Raw genomic sequence first — 15,654 nt, forward strand, 5'->3', positions numbered from 1 at the left:
ATTTCTGGAGCTCCATATCCCTCATCATTTCTTTTTTTGGCATACACACATCTAACCATAGATAACTTATATGCTTGACCTACTTCATTACATTTCTCATCACATAATTTAGATATTATATATTATTCACAAGTAGGAGTTATTCCATTAGAGGGTGAAATATATAAGAATAATAATGAATATATGGATTATCTTTTATACTAATACATTTTGTCTAAGGCTACACACACATGGGTGTCTATGATGGGTTAACAAAGCATGTAGATTGTAGAATGCTCTTATTCCTTGCAAATCTCTATGCATTACTTACTTAGTTCAATATAATGGCTATAAGAAGCAAGAATCCATTACAAAAAGTGATTATAATGTAGGGATGTGTGGCTATCTATGGTTCAAATAAACCACTTTGAATTATTGATTGTTAGCAACGTTTCAATAGAGCACTTACAATGGTTTTCAACTAGTGACCAATGCGAACTAGAAGTCGATGTTATATTCTTAATCCATGACCCAAACAATTTAAATCATGTGTTGTTGGGATTAGTGGGCCATATGTGTGTGTGTGGAAACTACTACATGCTACAAATTGAGTATATTAAGTAAGAAATCTGAGAAGCATACATGGCGCAGATAAAACTATTCATATATTCCATTCAAAGCCAAATTACAAGCCACATAAATAGTTCTCATGAGATCCAATAGATTCAAAATAAGGAGAATATTGTTGAGAAAATCTCTCAACAAAAGACCAATCCTACATATATACTATTGTAAGCATTATTCCAAATCCCCTCTTTAATGCTTACATTACATCATTACAAATATTAATACAAAAATGACAAATTACAATTCACATGTCACATCTGTCTCACTAGTCTTCCTCGACACTTATCCCCACTCTAAAGTCTCCCAGACAACGCTCTTTTCACCACCACAATCTTTGAACTTTGCATTCAACTCATTTAAGACATAACCGCCTCTAACCATCTTTGATGATCTTTGTATAACTGACGCTTCTCAATATCCCGAAGGACAATCTCGATACTAGACTCTATTCAACACTCAATTATGTAGTTGACCTTTATACACATATGGATTTCATAACATAACCTATAAATGATTTTCTTGAAGCCCAAAGCAAAAAAGGACCCATCAGCGTATAACATACTCATATAATCAAATTAGAGATACGTTCTCTTAGCACCGAAGAACATCGAGAACCACTAATTATATTCTTATGTTAATTAATTGGGTTTTCACCTTTTCAAAATAACAAAAAATATACAAATAATTGTTTGATAGTCGCTTTAGAAAAATATGAGAGTTTGATCATTCCCGTCACATGTTATCTGTAGACCAAATTCTTTTGATGGTATTCTTAGATCTCGATATTTCTCTCTATATTTCATTATTTAATAGTTATAAATTGAATAGGTTCGCCATCACCTATCAAGATTAGCTCATAAATTTTGCATTTTGAGGTCTCACTCATAGCACGCTAAGGAACAAAATCAAAACTAATAGCAGCGAAATTGAAATAAATATTTTACCACCATTTTTTTCATTTTACCACCACTATAATAAATAAAATTAATAACCACTGAAATAGAAGCCACTGTGAATCCCATCAAACACGTTTCGTTCCAACACAGTTCAGACACAGTTTCCATTTCCACTTCCAAGCTCATTTGCAACCCTTACACCTTCACTAGCCTCCAAGTGTTGAATAAAGTAACTCTTGTTGAAGATTGGCCCATCGTCTTTACTGGAAAGAGAACTAAAATTGATCCTATCCAACTATGATCTGCTGAACGACGTTGCAGATGACCACGAAGCTAGGTCAAAGCTAATTCTAGATCAATGCAACTGAAAAAAGAAAAAAAAAATGTTTGTTCTGCGCATGCACAATGTTCCTACACACAGGCTCAGTATTACCACCAACTAGAGCGAAATTACTCTTTGATGTTGCCAACAACCATTTTCAGTCAACACTGCTAGTGGCACCTAAAACTACAAATCATACTAATGGAAAATTAGGTTCTAGGACAGAAAGGTCTTCTCAACATAACGATTTGCAATATTACAGTATTCAGGGATGTTGATCCTGCGCCGAAAAGCCATGATTCCATAATACATCACGCTTTTCATTTCCCTTTCAACAAAAGTCCGTGGACCAGGGGGACCACACGTGAAGGCCACTACCTCAACGGCCAGTGTATACAATGACTTCCAAGAATTAATGAAAGAATGGCCATAGCATAATGGCTTGAAGGAACCTATTTCCAATTAATACGGGAACTGGATAAAATAAATTCAGGACACCACAACGAAAGAACTCCTTGACACAACGGTGAGAATCATATGTTATTTTTGGCTTGTACTCACAATCATGCACATCAGGACAAACCAAAAAGAAATATCAAATTTAATACAACAGAAATTGCCAAATATTCTTACACACTAACTACCCTATGTACAAAACATGAAATCTCTCATCTCTTTCATCCTCCCGAGCCCTCCCTTTAGGGGTTCAGGTTCAGAACTACTTTGATACGAAGTGAAAAATTTGAGAAGCATACATTATGCACACAAAACTATTTGTATATTCCATTCAAAGCCAAATTACAAGCCACATAAATAGTGCTCATGAGATCCAACAGATTCTAAACAAGTAGAATATTGTTGAGAAAATATCCCAACAAAAAAACAAATCCCACCTATATACTATTGTAAGCATTATTCCGAGTTATTATAGGTAACAGAGAGTGCATACAACTTCTCCAAACACTCAACAATCAATATATATGGACGAATGCTAATTTACAACAAATTAGGTTTAGAAACTCAATCTCAGATTGGAAACCATGTCCAATAGCTCTACCATTGATATTCTCAATCCCAAAGATGCATAATCTTATTTAATTCAGAATACCCTTCATTAACTACACATGTTTACATGGGAAAAGGCCTCATTAGACCTTTCACCATTGCAAGTGGCAAATGCTTGAGTTTATGGCCTATCTATCTTTATGAATTTTATGAATTAAATTTAAATACAAATGTGGGATGCAAATGAGATGTAACTCAAACTAATCTAATGTGTTTCCTAGCTAGGAATATTAAAAGCACTTAAAAATATAACATCAAGGCATGAATTATTTCAACAATGTTGAAAATGCAACAGGAAATCCTAATTTAATTTTGTCCTTGAATTAAATTGGGAATAAAATTGTAATTCCACATCTCATGAATACTTGTATTAGTTAACTAAGTTAATTCGACTTAGTTGGCTTAGTTAATTCGAGTTGAGGGTCTAACTAGAGTCATGTAGAGTGTCTCCTACATTATAGGAGCCCTAGTTGAGTTTATTTTGAAATATAATTAATTAATTCAGTTTAACTAAGTTAAAATATGTTAAACTAGTACCAACTGTTGGAGGAACTAGTGGGACGTCTAGTAGTGTGGTGCTGCCTGCAGTGATCAACCAGTAAACTAAAGATTCACTCATAAATAACTCATGCATGTCAGATCTGAGAAATACCTAGTTGAGATTGGAGTTCAGGGAAAGTGTACTATCAATTGTATAATCATCTGAATTGTATAGGCAATGCATGCAGTTAGAGGAAGGCCTATGAGTATTGCGCAATTCATATTGAGGAATTTCCCTAATTAATAGGGGGATAATTCCTTAAGGAACAACACAAGGAAATAGGGACTTGAGAAAGAAAAAATTGGTTAAGTATTGGCCTAGGCTTGTCTAGGAAGCAATGAGACAGATAAAGATAGTGCAGATGTTGCTTGGGTTCAATGAGAACAACATTGTAATATTCTCGTATTTTCTGACTAATGCAATAAACAGATAGTAGGGGTTTTTAGTTGTGACTTGCCCCAGGGAATCATTGTGTAATGTGTTGATTGAATTCTTTCTCTTGTATGCTTCGTGTTTTCTCTATTGTTTAATTGTTTCCGCTAATGAGTAGAGTATATTCAAGTCTACTGTTTTAGCATATTACAATTAGCAGTTTGAATCTACAAGGAATCTTTGCATGGTATCCAAGCTAAAATCACTACAAAATAGGAGAATATGAGTTTGTCTTTCACAGGTGAAATCGAATTTGTAGTATCATACTTCAGAGCCAGCAGGATGTATTTGTAGTATCATACATCAGAGCTAGCAGGATGTTATTCTACAGATTTAGACTCGAATATGCCCTTGAGGGTAGCTCAACTATATTGCTTGGAAGGACAAGATGGAGGCAGTGTTGGAGGACAACGATCTGAAAGAATTCATAGACAAATATAGTCCTAAGCCAACTAATGCTCAAGATCTAGCAGAATGGAGAAAATGTGTTGCAAAGGAGAGAAGGATTATCTTAGAAGGAGTTAGAGATCATATTGTCTCAAACCTCCACGGTAAGGAGACTATGCAATGTGGAAGGCTTTGACAAACATGTTTCAAAACAACAATGACCATAGGAAGTTGACACTAAAGGACAAGCTCAGGAAAATCAAAATGGAGAAGGGCAACACAATACCAAAGTACTTGACCAAGTTTCCCCAATGTCGGGATGATCTTGGAAGTGTTAATGTTACAATTGTTGAAGACGATATGGTCAGCTTAGCACTTCTAGGCCTTCCCAAGAGCTGGCACAACTACCAAGACTTAATAAATGGGAGGGATAAGCTACCAAAGTGGGAGCATTTGTGGTTTGACTTGGTGCAAGAAGATATTCGACGAAACACCAGAGATGGATCCTCATCCAAGCATATGATGATGAGAACTATGCCTTAGCTAGAAAGGCGAAGAAAGGGAAAACATAAGTCCCATTTCAAATGTGATTCCAATCAAGGTGGAAAGAAGAAGGACATGTCGAAGATTAAATGTTTTCACTATCACAAGCTAGGACACTATGCTAGGAAGTGTACGCACAAGAAGGCTAGCAAGAATACCTCAGGAGGAGCAGTAGGTGAAGCTCTTGCTTCAAAATTTGAGCTATATTTCATCCTCATCTCTTGCATGGTGACATCAATGATGGGTAGTGTGTGGTATCTGGATAGTGGAGTCTCATTCCATATGACCAACAACAAAGAGTTCTCCAGTGACTTGGAGGAGAATGACCTCCAAATGCACATAAAAATGGGAGATAATGGGAGGTATAGTGCGACTGCCATCAGTACTGTTACCTTTTAAAGGAGTTTGGTTCTCCTCTCACATTAAAAAATGTCATTTATGTTTTGGGTTTGAAGAAGAATTTGGTTTCAGTTGCCATGCTAGAGGACCGTGGCTACGATGTGATATTTAGCAAGGGAAAGGCTTTCCTTCGTCACATAGGCTCAGTACAAGTGAAACGTATCGAGGTTCGGGTGAAGAACCTCTACAAATTGGATGTAGAAGATTGTGCTTCTTTGAGAACAAAAGTAGAGAAGGTGCATAGCCGAGACATCAGTGAGTTGTGGCATAGAAAATTGGGTCACTTGCACCACAGAGCTATGAAGATCATGCAAAAAATTTCTACAGGACTTCCTAAGGGTACACTAGAGAAGAGAGACACGTGAAAAGGGTGTACATTGGGGAAGTACACCAAAGCTACGTTTCATGATAAGGATAGTCGAGCGCAAGTGATCCTTGAAAGAGTTCACTTAGATGTGTGTGGATCATTCTCGACATTCTCCATTACCAGGCACAAGTATTATGTAATATTTGTAGATGATTTTCCTCGTAAGTGATGAATTTTCTTCATGCAAAAGAAAGATCAGACATTCGCTAAATTTTGTGAATTTAAAGTACTTATTAAGAAAGATATTTGTAGGAAACTTAAATTCTCAGGAGTGATAACGATGGAGAATATGTGTTGATTGAATTAAAGAATTTATGTGCATTATAAGAAAGCATTCGACAAGAGTTAATAGCATCCCGTAACCCACAACATAATGGGGTGGCTGAAAGGAAGAACGTAAGTATTGTGGGAGATGCATAGGCGATGTTACATGATCAGGGCCTACCGTTGCACTTGTGGGTTGAAGCATGAAACACAACTATATATGTGTAGAGCAGGAGTCCTCATTAGATTCTCGAGATGAGTACACCGGAAGAATCTTTTTCAAGTAGGAAACTAGATGTGGCACACGTAAGGATCTTTGGTTCATTAGTCTACTGTCATGTTACTAAGGATGTAAGGAAAAATGTAGAACCAACAACCGAGTTGGACATATTTGTGGGGTACATTGATACACTTCACAACTATCGGGTGTACCTTCCATCTCACAAGATCACAGTGGTTCGTAGAGATGTGAAGTTTGATGAGGAGAAGGCCATGAGGTGTTCCCTTGAAAGGGAGCTTCAATTGCATGGAGAAGAGGAGATTTTAGCTCCAAAAGAAGAACCTTGGGATGATGTGGAGAAGCCACATGCATAGGAGCAGAGAGTGGAATCACCCACTCATGCAGAGACTTCCAGAGATGGAAGGAAGTGCACCAGAGAGGCTGAAATATTGATGCATGATGCTACAGAAAATGTGGGAGAACCCACATCACAGTGAAAGCAGAGGAGGTCACCAGATCAATACATTGGCTACATGGAGCTGATGAGAGAGAGTTTAGAGATTGAGCCATCCTCATTTGAGGAAGCAATGCAGAAACTAGTATGGGTTGATGCTATGGTTGAGGAGTATGTCTCCATTATCAGAAACAATTTTTGGGAAGTGGTCCCAAGACCAGCAGACAAGTCAGTGGTGAGTTCCAGATGGCCTTACAAGGTAAAGCAAGCAGCAGATGGGAGTGTGGAGAAACACAAGGCCAAATTTGTGACCAAAGGGTTCTCTTAGATGGAGGTAATTGATTACCAGGAGACCTTTGCTCAATTAGCAACATACTCTTCAATCGTATCTATTCTAGCACTTTCAGTGCAGATGAGATGGAAGATACATCAGATGGATGTGAAGACAACATTCCTCAATGATGTGATTGAGGAAGAGGTGTACATTGAGAAGCCAGAAGGATTTGAGACCTTCAACAAAGAGTTGCATGTGTGCAGACTCAAATAAGTGTTGTATGTACTGAAACAAGCACTCAATGCTTGGTACACCAGGAATGACAGTTATTTCACCAGATTGGGCTTGATGCGAACCTTTACCATATTGTGGTTGAAGGTAAATTATTGATTATAGTATTCTTGCAAAGAGGATCTTACAAAAGAATTCGAGATGAAGGACCTAGGGCTCATGCATTATTTACTTGGTATGGAAATATGGAAAGGAGACGAGGAACCATTTGTCTCTTAGGGAAAGTATGCCAATGAGATACTGAAGAAGTTCCACGTGGAGAGCAACAAACCCATGGAGACTCCTCTAACAGGGAATTGGAGGAAAGAAAATAATACTTTAGGTGAAGTAGTGGAGGCTTCTATTTACAAGCAGCTTGTGGGTTCACTTATGTATTTGGTGAACACATGACCAAACATATGTTTTGCAGTTAACCAACTTAGTCAAGCAATGGTTAAGCCAACCAAACTCTATTGGAAGGTGGCTAAACATGTGTTGAGATACCTCAGAGGCACCACTTATTTTGGTCTTTGGTACAGACAGACAGAGGGAGTGAAGCTTCAAGGCTTCATAGATGTAGATTGGGCAGGGGGTTCATGTTAGGAAACTAGCTCACAAAAAGGTAAAAAGATAGATCAACACCTTAGAATTCAACCACTTCGAGGGGGCAACCTCCTTTAAATTACACAAATGAACAATTCTTGGATGATACAAATGACAATACCTCCTTTCTATATATAGGAGTCTAAGGGTTTATAATATAATCAAAGTCGGCATAACAATAATAATGTAAGGGCACAATAATAACAATAGCGGGCTTCTATGGGGACTACATGGGCACAACAATAAAATAAGGGGGTTGTACTAATAACAATAATGGGTTACACTAGTAGTATAGGGACCTAACATGCTCCTCTCCTTCAAAAGGTGTTGTCTTCAACGCTTGAGTAGTTCTTGATGCTTCTGTATAAAATTCTTGTCCTCCCATATGGAATCTTCAGTGGTAATTTCTTCCACTTGATGAGATACTCTAAAATTGATCGACTTCATAGCTGTTAGGTTCTTGTTTTTGTGACTGCTCCAGGTTCCAATATGATTTTTCCTTCCTCGTTAAGTTCTGGCAATATTGTTTGAACTCGAATCTTCTGCAAATTTTGAATGAGTGGCCACACTTCTTCATCCTTCTTCCATTCATCCCTTGCTTTGTTTATCCAATCTGGTTGGATAATAGAAATAACACAAAACAATGCTTCCACATCCTCATCCTTTCCTGAGAGTGCATCTACAACAACATTTTGCTTCCCTTTTTTGTAGATGATTTCAAAGTCATAACCCAACATATTTGTGACCCATTTTTTCTGTTCTTCTAAAGGTAATCTTTGTTCTAAAAAGTATTTAAGACTATCATGATCCATTTCTACCTTGAACTGTTTTCCCATTAGGTAAGGTCGCCATTTCTTAAGTGCATGTATTATTGCCAACATTTCCTTCTCATAAATAGCTTGCTTGATATGTAGCCGTAAAAATACCCAATCGCCTACATCAAAACTTCTTTCACTGCGACGTTGATCTACCTGTTGTTTCATTCGATTTTGCACCAAAGTGGCGTTATCCTTTAAAACTTGGAGAACTTGTTGTTGATGCTCGATGTGATCTTTCACTGCTTGAATGTTTTTCTTCTTGATATGTCCTTCTATCTTGAGAGTTTGAGGAGTGGTAATTTCTTCCGATGCATTACAATATATGGTCGAATTCATTTCTTGATCCTCGATGTGATCTTTCACTTCTTGAACATTTTTCTTCTTGATATGTCTTTCTATCTTGATAGTTTGAGGGGTGGTAATTTTGACCAATGCATTACAAGATATGGTTGAATTCATTTCTTCTTTCTCGATGTGATCTTTCACTTCTTGATATGTCCTTCTATCGTGATAGTTTGAGGAGTGGTAATTTCTTCCAATGCATTACAAGATATGGTTGGATTCATTTCTTGATGCTCGAAGTGATCTTTCACTTATTGAACATTTTTCTTCTTGATATGTCCTTCTATATTGATAGTTTGAGGACTGGTAATTCTGGACAATGCATTACAAGATATGGTCAGATTCATTTCTTCTTTCTCGATGTGATGTTTCACTTCTTGAACCATTTTCTTCTTGAAATGTCCTTCTATATGAAGAGTTTGAGGAGTGGTAATTCTTTCCAATGCTTTACAAGATATGGTCGGATTCATTTATTCTTTCTCTGGGGTGGGTTCCTCGTGTATATCCTCTTCTTTTGATGTTTCTTGATCCTTTTCTTCCTCCTCTTCATAATCTATGTAAAATAATTTCTTTTCAACACACTTATGACCTTTAATGTATTTTCTATCACAATTGTAACAAAGCCATTTTTCTTTTTTTTTCTTCCAATTGTTGTCGTGTAAACCTTGTAGGTTGTGGAGGGCTAGGAGAAACAATACTTCCATAGTTATATTTGTGAGTGGTGGGATTCCTTGTTTCCTTAATTTCATTTTCAATTTTTCTTGCCAACCTGAATGCCTTCTCCAGTGAATCAGGTTCCCAAATACGAACCTCGTGTTGAATGTTATCCTTTAAAGTCCCTATGAAGACATCAACCATTTTCTTCTCTGGAATATAATTTACCCTTATATTCAATTTTTGGAAGTCCTCAATGTGCTCTGCCATTGAACCCTTTTGTTTGAGATTTATCAATTGGCTAAAGAAGGTGTTTCTCTTTGTATCCTCATAATGTGCTATCATTTCCTCCATGAAAATTGACCATGTGACAAGTGGTTTACGAGAACAAGGCCCTTTATACCATAAAAATTGATTCGGTTCTAAATAATTAGATGCAATATGTACCTTTTGTAATAATTTTACACCATGTAGATCAAAATATTTCTCCATTTGTAGTACCCAATTTACCGGATCCTTGCCATCAACTTCCTCATCTCGTTTTTTCTTGATTTTAGGAGCTCAATTTTGAAATGACTGTAACTTTGTATTTTTGGATCTTTAAGTTTTGCGATTTTGTTCTGTAATAGCCCTTTGAGTCCTCTTTTTAACTCCGCAAGTCTGATCGCAATTGGATTCCTGAAGAAATATTTATTCCCAATCTCCCGTGATGACCTAATTATAGACTAGTTTAGTATAGTGAACTTGTACGAAATTCCACATGTCACTGTTTCAACCTTAGGCTCTGAAAATTATACCCAAACAAAATACCGTCTGTTCTCTTTCTATAAATTCTTACGAAATTTCAATATGATGCCTAGAGAGAAAGTTATGACAATTTTCCCAAGGTCACCTGTTTAGGATGTAATTCGGGAGTTTGCAAAACCCTAAATTCCTCAGATCATATATCCGAACATATAGAGAGACAAGATCTGAAATTCAGACCCAGGGTTCCGACCGATTTCTTATCACATGGTTTTTTGTTTTAGGTTCTGAAACTTCGTAGCGAAAAAGTTATAGTGAACATTCCACGATGACATGTTTTGGATGAAATTATGGAGCTTGCAAAAACCCTAACTTCCTCAAACCATATATCCTAAAATATAGCGAGACAAGATCTGAAATTTGGAGTTGAGGTTCAGCACGCTTTCTTCTCAAATGGGTTTTTTTTTAAGCTTCTGAAATGTCGCAGAAAAAAAGTTATAGCAAAAATTCCACGATGACCTATTTGGAGCAGCAAAACCCTAGAATCCAAAGCTCTGATACCAAATGTTAGGAAACCAGCACACAAAAGGATAAAAAGATAGATCAGCGCCTTAGAATTCAGCCTCTTCGAGGGGGCAACCTCCTTTACATTACACAAATGAACAATTCTTGGATGATACAAATGAAAATACCTCCTTTCTATATATAGGAGTCTAAGGGGTCATAATATAATCAGAGCCGACATAACAATAATAATGTAAGGGCACAATAATAACAATAGTGGGCTTCTATGGGGATTACATGGGCACAAAAATATAATAAGGGGGTTGTACTAATAACAATAAGGGGTTACACTAGTAGTATAGGGACCTAACAGTTCATCCAATAGGAAGAGCACATCAGGGGGAATCTTCAGTATTGACTCAGACCAAAATTCTTGGTACAACAAGAAGGAGCGATCAGTTGCACTCATTTCAACAGAAGCATAGTATATAGTTGTTAGTCAAGCAACTTGTGAGGCTATCTGGATAAGGAAGATCCTTGTTGGATGATTTAGTTAGCAGATGGATCCTACAGTGATTTACTGTGACAATCAAAGTTGTATCACACTCTCTGAGAATCCATTTTTTCATGATCGGTCCAAGCATGTCGACATCTAGTATCACTATCAATGAGATTGTGTGCAAAGGAGAACCATGTTGTTGGAGTACATTCCTACAAAAGAACATGATGAAGATATTTTGACAAAGGCATTATAAAGATGCAAATTCGAGTTTCATAGAGGCAGGATCAAGGTAGCAAATAATCCCTTTATTGTTGAGAGGGAGTGTTGAAAATGCAACAAGAAACTCTTAATTTAATTTTGTCCTTGAATTAATTTGTGAATAAAATTGTAATTCCACATCTCATGAAACTTGTATTAGTTAATTAAGTTAATTTGACTTAGTTGGCCTAATTAACTCGAGTTGAGGGTCTAACAAGAGTCATGTAGATTGTCTCCTACATTGTAGGAGACCTAGTTGAGTTTATTTTGAGTTGTAATTAATTAAACTCAGTTAAACTAGTTCTGAATATTGGAGGAACTAGTGGGAGGTCTAGTAGTGTGGTGTTGCCTGCAGTGGAGTGTGGTGTTGCCCGTTGCGATCAACCAATAAACTGAAGATTCACTCATAAATAACTCATGCATGTAAGATCTGAGAAATACTCAGTTGAGATTGGAGTTAAGGGACATTGTACTATCAGTTGTATAATCATCCGAATTGTACAAGTGGTGCATGCAGTCAAAGGAAGGCCCATGAGGATTGCACAATTCATATTGAGGAAAATGCCTAATTAATAGGGGGCTAATTCTTTGGGGAACAACGCAAGGACATAGGGACTTGCGGAAACATAAAATTGATTAAGTATTGGCCCGGGTTGTCAAGGAAGCAGTGAAATAGATAGATATAGTGCAGAGGTTGCTCGGGCTTGAGAAAAACATTGTAATCTTCTCATATTTTCTGACTAATGAAATATACCGATAGCAAGGGTTTTTAGTTGCGGCTTTCGCCAGGAAATCATTGTGTAATACGTTGTTTGAATTCTTTTTCTTGTATGCTTCGTGATTTCACGATCGTTTATTTGTTTCCGCTGATGAGTAGAGTAGATTCAAGTCTACTTTTTTAGCACATTACAACTAGTAATATTATTGTTACTTGTAATATTATTGTTACTTCATGTCATTTTGTGAGCACACTGAATAAGATGTGGCAAGAACAATTATCAAAACAGGAGAAAAGTTTAGAACAAATGAGCATCCACTCTTACTAATATATGATGTACCATGAACAACAAAAGTAGTCTATATGAAGTCAAAATTCTTCAAGAAAATTAATCAGTAATGGATTCTCAATTAACAAGACGTTAGCTTACAATGCAAGTAAAAATCCATTTCCGCTTTATATTATCATATTTATATAAAAACAAGCACATGGGAAGCTAAAAAATTTCACCTTCCTGATTCTTCATATTGTATTGTTAATTGCCAAGAGGTTGTCCCTTAACATTTGTTTTATCTTTCACATATTATCTCCAAGACTAATATGATTTTTTACTTTCATGAGAGTGAGAAAAATGATGTTGTTCAAGTAGATTATGATTAAAATCTAAGTTGTGCTTTATTTTATATAAGTTTTGATGTATCTGGGATAAAATTTTGTTCATTAGGATTACTTAGTTGGAATAACTGCACACTCCCTAATCCCTAATTTGTTTATTTTGGGAATATGTTCTATGGTACTCCCTCCTTGGCTTTGCCTTTCCTCTAATGCTTCCATCACGTATGCTTGAGATAAGAATACATTATTTTTCTCTCAAAGGAGGCAGCTGACATTTTTTTGTGATTAGTAATATATCTTCTCAAAATTAGTTGCAATCACTTAATATTCTTGGGCATCTGCATTTTATTGTTGTTATGTGTCTTTCCAACATTTAAGTCTGATGGCATTTATAAGGATCTTTTTCTTAATCATGAAATATCTAGAGGAACATTAAAAAAATATGTTGTCGTTCCTTCAAAAGATCCACATCTATGCCTCCCCTCTTATCATCATTTCCACCCATGTAGTCTAATGGAGAGGGTGATTACTTCCCCACACTAACTTTGGAAGTCTTGCAATCTCTTTGTAGATATCCTTCTTTCACATCAACTTGAATTCCTAAAGAATATTATATAAATTTGGTAGCATTACATCTTGCTATTCCCCGATTTTTAGATGTGCAATATACCATTTGTATTTCTTCGCTTCTCGATCCATTTCGAGAATGTTAGACTTAGTGGCTTAAGCAATGGGCACTCTAGTAGAAGCTACAACTACTGGATCTAATTCATTTACATCTAACATAATAGTATCTATGGCCTTTATAGTCAATTTTTTCTTGTGTGTTTGCCTAACAATTTGCTTTTACTGTTTATTGAAAGAGAATAGTTTTAAACAAACCACTTTATTAGTTGTTCTATCTCCATGAATTGTTGAAATTGGGACTAACTGGAGATGATAGTTCTCTTCTCATACTTAAGCTAGTATGAGATACAATTGTTGGATCTTTCAATTCATGTTTTTGTCTTTTGTCAATCCAACTCCTCCATTGCCTCCTCCTTGAGTGATACTCTACGGATTTTCTAGATCTTTTCAAATGTAATAGTTATTTTTTTCTCTTGTATTTATAGTTTCAATCTCATCCACCATTATTGTCAAGTCTTTCTAAAGCCCAAAAGTTGTAGTGTCTTTTGTTTTGTTCTTGACTTTATTCTTTTACGCTTGAGTCTCTTCATCTCATTTGATTCTTTACAATATTTCTTCATAAGAGAGGGCCCTTATGTTTTCTTCTTCTTTGGAATACTCTTCATTTCAGTAAAGCCATTAGATGGCTACATGTGTATAATGATATGCATCTAAATCTCTAGGGCTTGAATTTGTATTCTTTTATCTTAAGGGCCTTTGTCTTGGAAAAGACTGAAGTTGCTAGCCTAAACATTCTAATAATAGTGGGATAGGTAAGGGAAAGCTCCTTTTGAGAATATAGTAAAGTTTCATTTAATCTACAAAATATTGTCTAATATGCAATCTCTTATAACCAATCCATCTCAAACATTCTGTGGCAGGATATGGGAGATTTTGTTGCACTATTTGATTTATCATCAATATACAAATCTCTATTTTATTCTAACACTTTGATAACCTTTATGACCTTTATTGATAATTTGGGACATCTCCTATTACACATTAGTTCATATAAGGGAACTAAGAAAGAATAAAAAAAATGTGTGCCTATATGTACATATACTTATGCAACCATAAATTTTGGAAGTATATGTGCACTGATGAATAAGCAAGAGTCCACAACCACTCCATTCTTGGGAAACATTAGATGCACAAATAATGTCCAAAATATACAAAGTCATATGAAATGTTGGTCTAATTCCTTCTTGTGGTGATTCACTCTAACTATGGAATCTCTTAATGTGTGAGAGAGGATAATATCTAAATTAAACATTCTTCCATATTCTAACATAATGTGTGTAGTAAGGGTAATGATGCTTCTTTGAAATGGGTGGCCTCATTTCCCCATATAATTTGTAGGTGAGTGTAATTACATGTTCATAAGGGTACTTGAGGTGTACAAAGCGATAAGTACTAGTATTCTAGTTTTGCATTATTTCTCTTCATCCTACCAATTATTTATTATATCAATGTAATCATGTTTTTTTTTCAAATTGAACAACCCTTAGGTTGGTCATGCACACTTCTACTCTAAGAAATTTATAGCAAGTCCTAGATTACTAGCACCAAATGAGGCAATGCATTTGCATGCATCATTGATGACTCTTTTTTTAGATATTAGGCACAATACTTGCTAAGGTTTTGCAAATGGGGTAGCAAGCTAAGTGGGCTTGATTGTGGAGAAAAACTCCACAGTTAAGCGCGCTTGAGCCAGAGGAGTTCTGGGATGGGTGACCTCCTGGGAAGTCCTGGTTACCAGGTGCAAGCCCCGGAAGTGATGATTGATGCTATGTGATTCATTTCACTAGTTTCAATCCCACTTCTTCACCCCTGTGAGCATCACCCGATGCAATGAGTGCTAAGTGAACTATTCAAAAATCATGAGAAATTAGTCAGTTACGACTACCTCTCATGAAAATGGTCATACGTGAATGACTTACTTAACGCAGTTGAATCCCAAAATGATATCTAATAAAATGCACTGCGTAAACCCCCATACTTAGACTCTTTTTTTATCCAAGTCTATATGTTTGATCAACCATTTAACCATTTCAAGGCATAGTATTACAAGTAGTGCAATGAAATTGTGCAAGTAGGATCTTCACACCTTTATGTTGGTTTCAACATATCTTATATCATTTTCTACGAGATTAACATAAATAGGTTTCTTGGTCTCCTCTTTATACATGC

The sequence above is a fragment of the Pinus tabuliformis genome, chromosome 4_2 (assembly GCF_031772625.1).
Source record: "Pinus tabuliformis cultivar Carrire ecotype Pingquan chromosome 4_2, CPIR1, whole genome shotgun sequence".
NCBI classification, from domain to species: Eukaryota; Viridiplantae; Streptophyta; class Pinopsida; order Pinales; family Pinaceae; genus Pinus; species Pinus tabuliformis.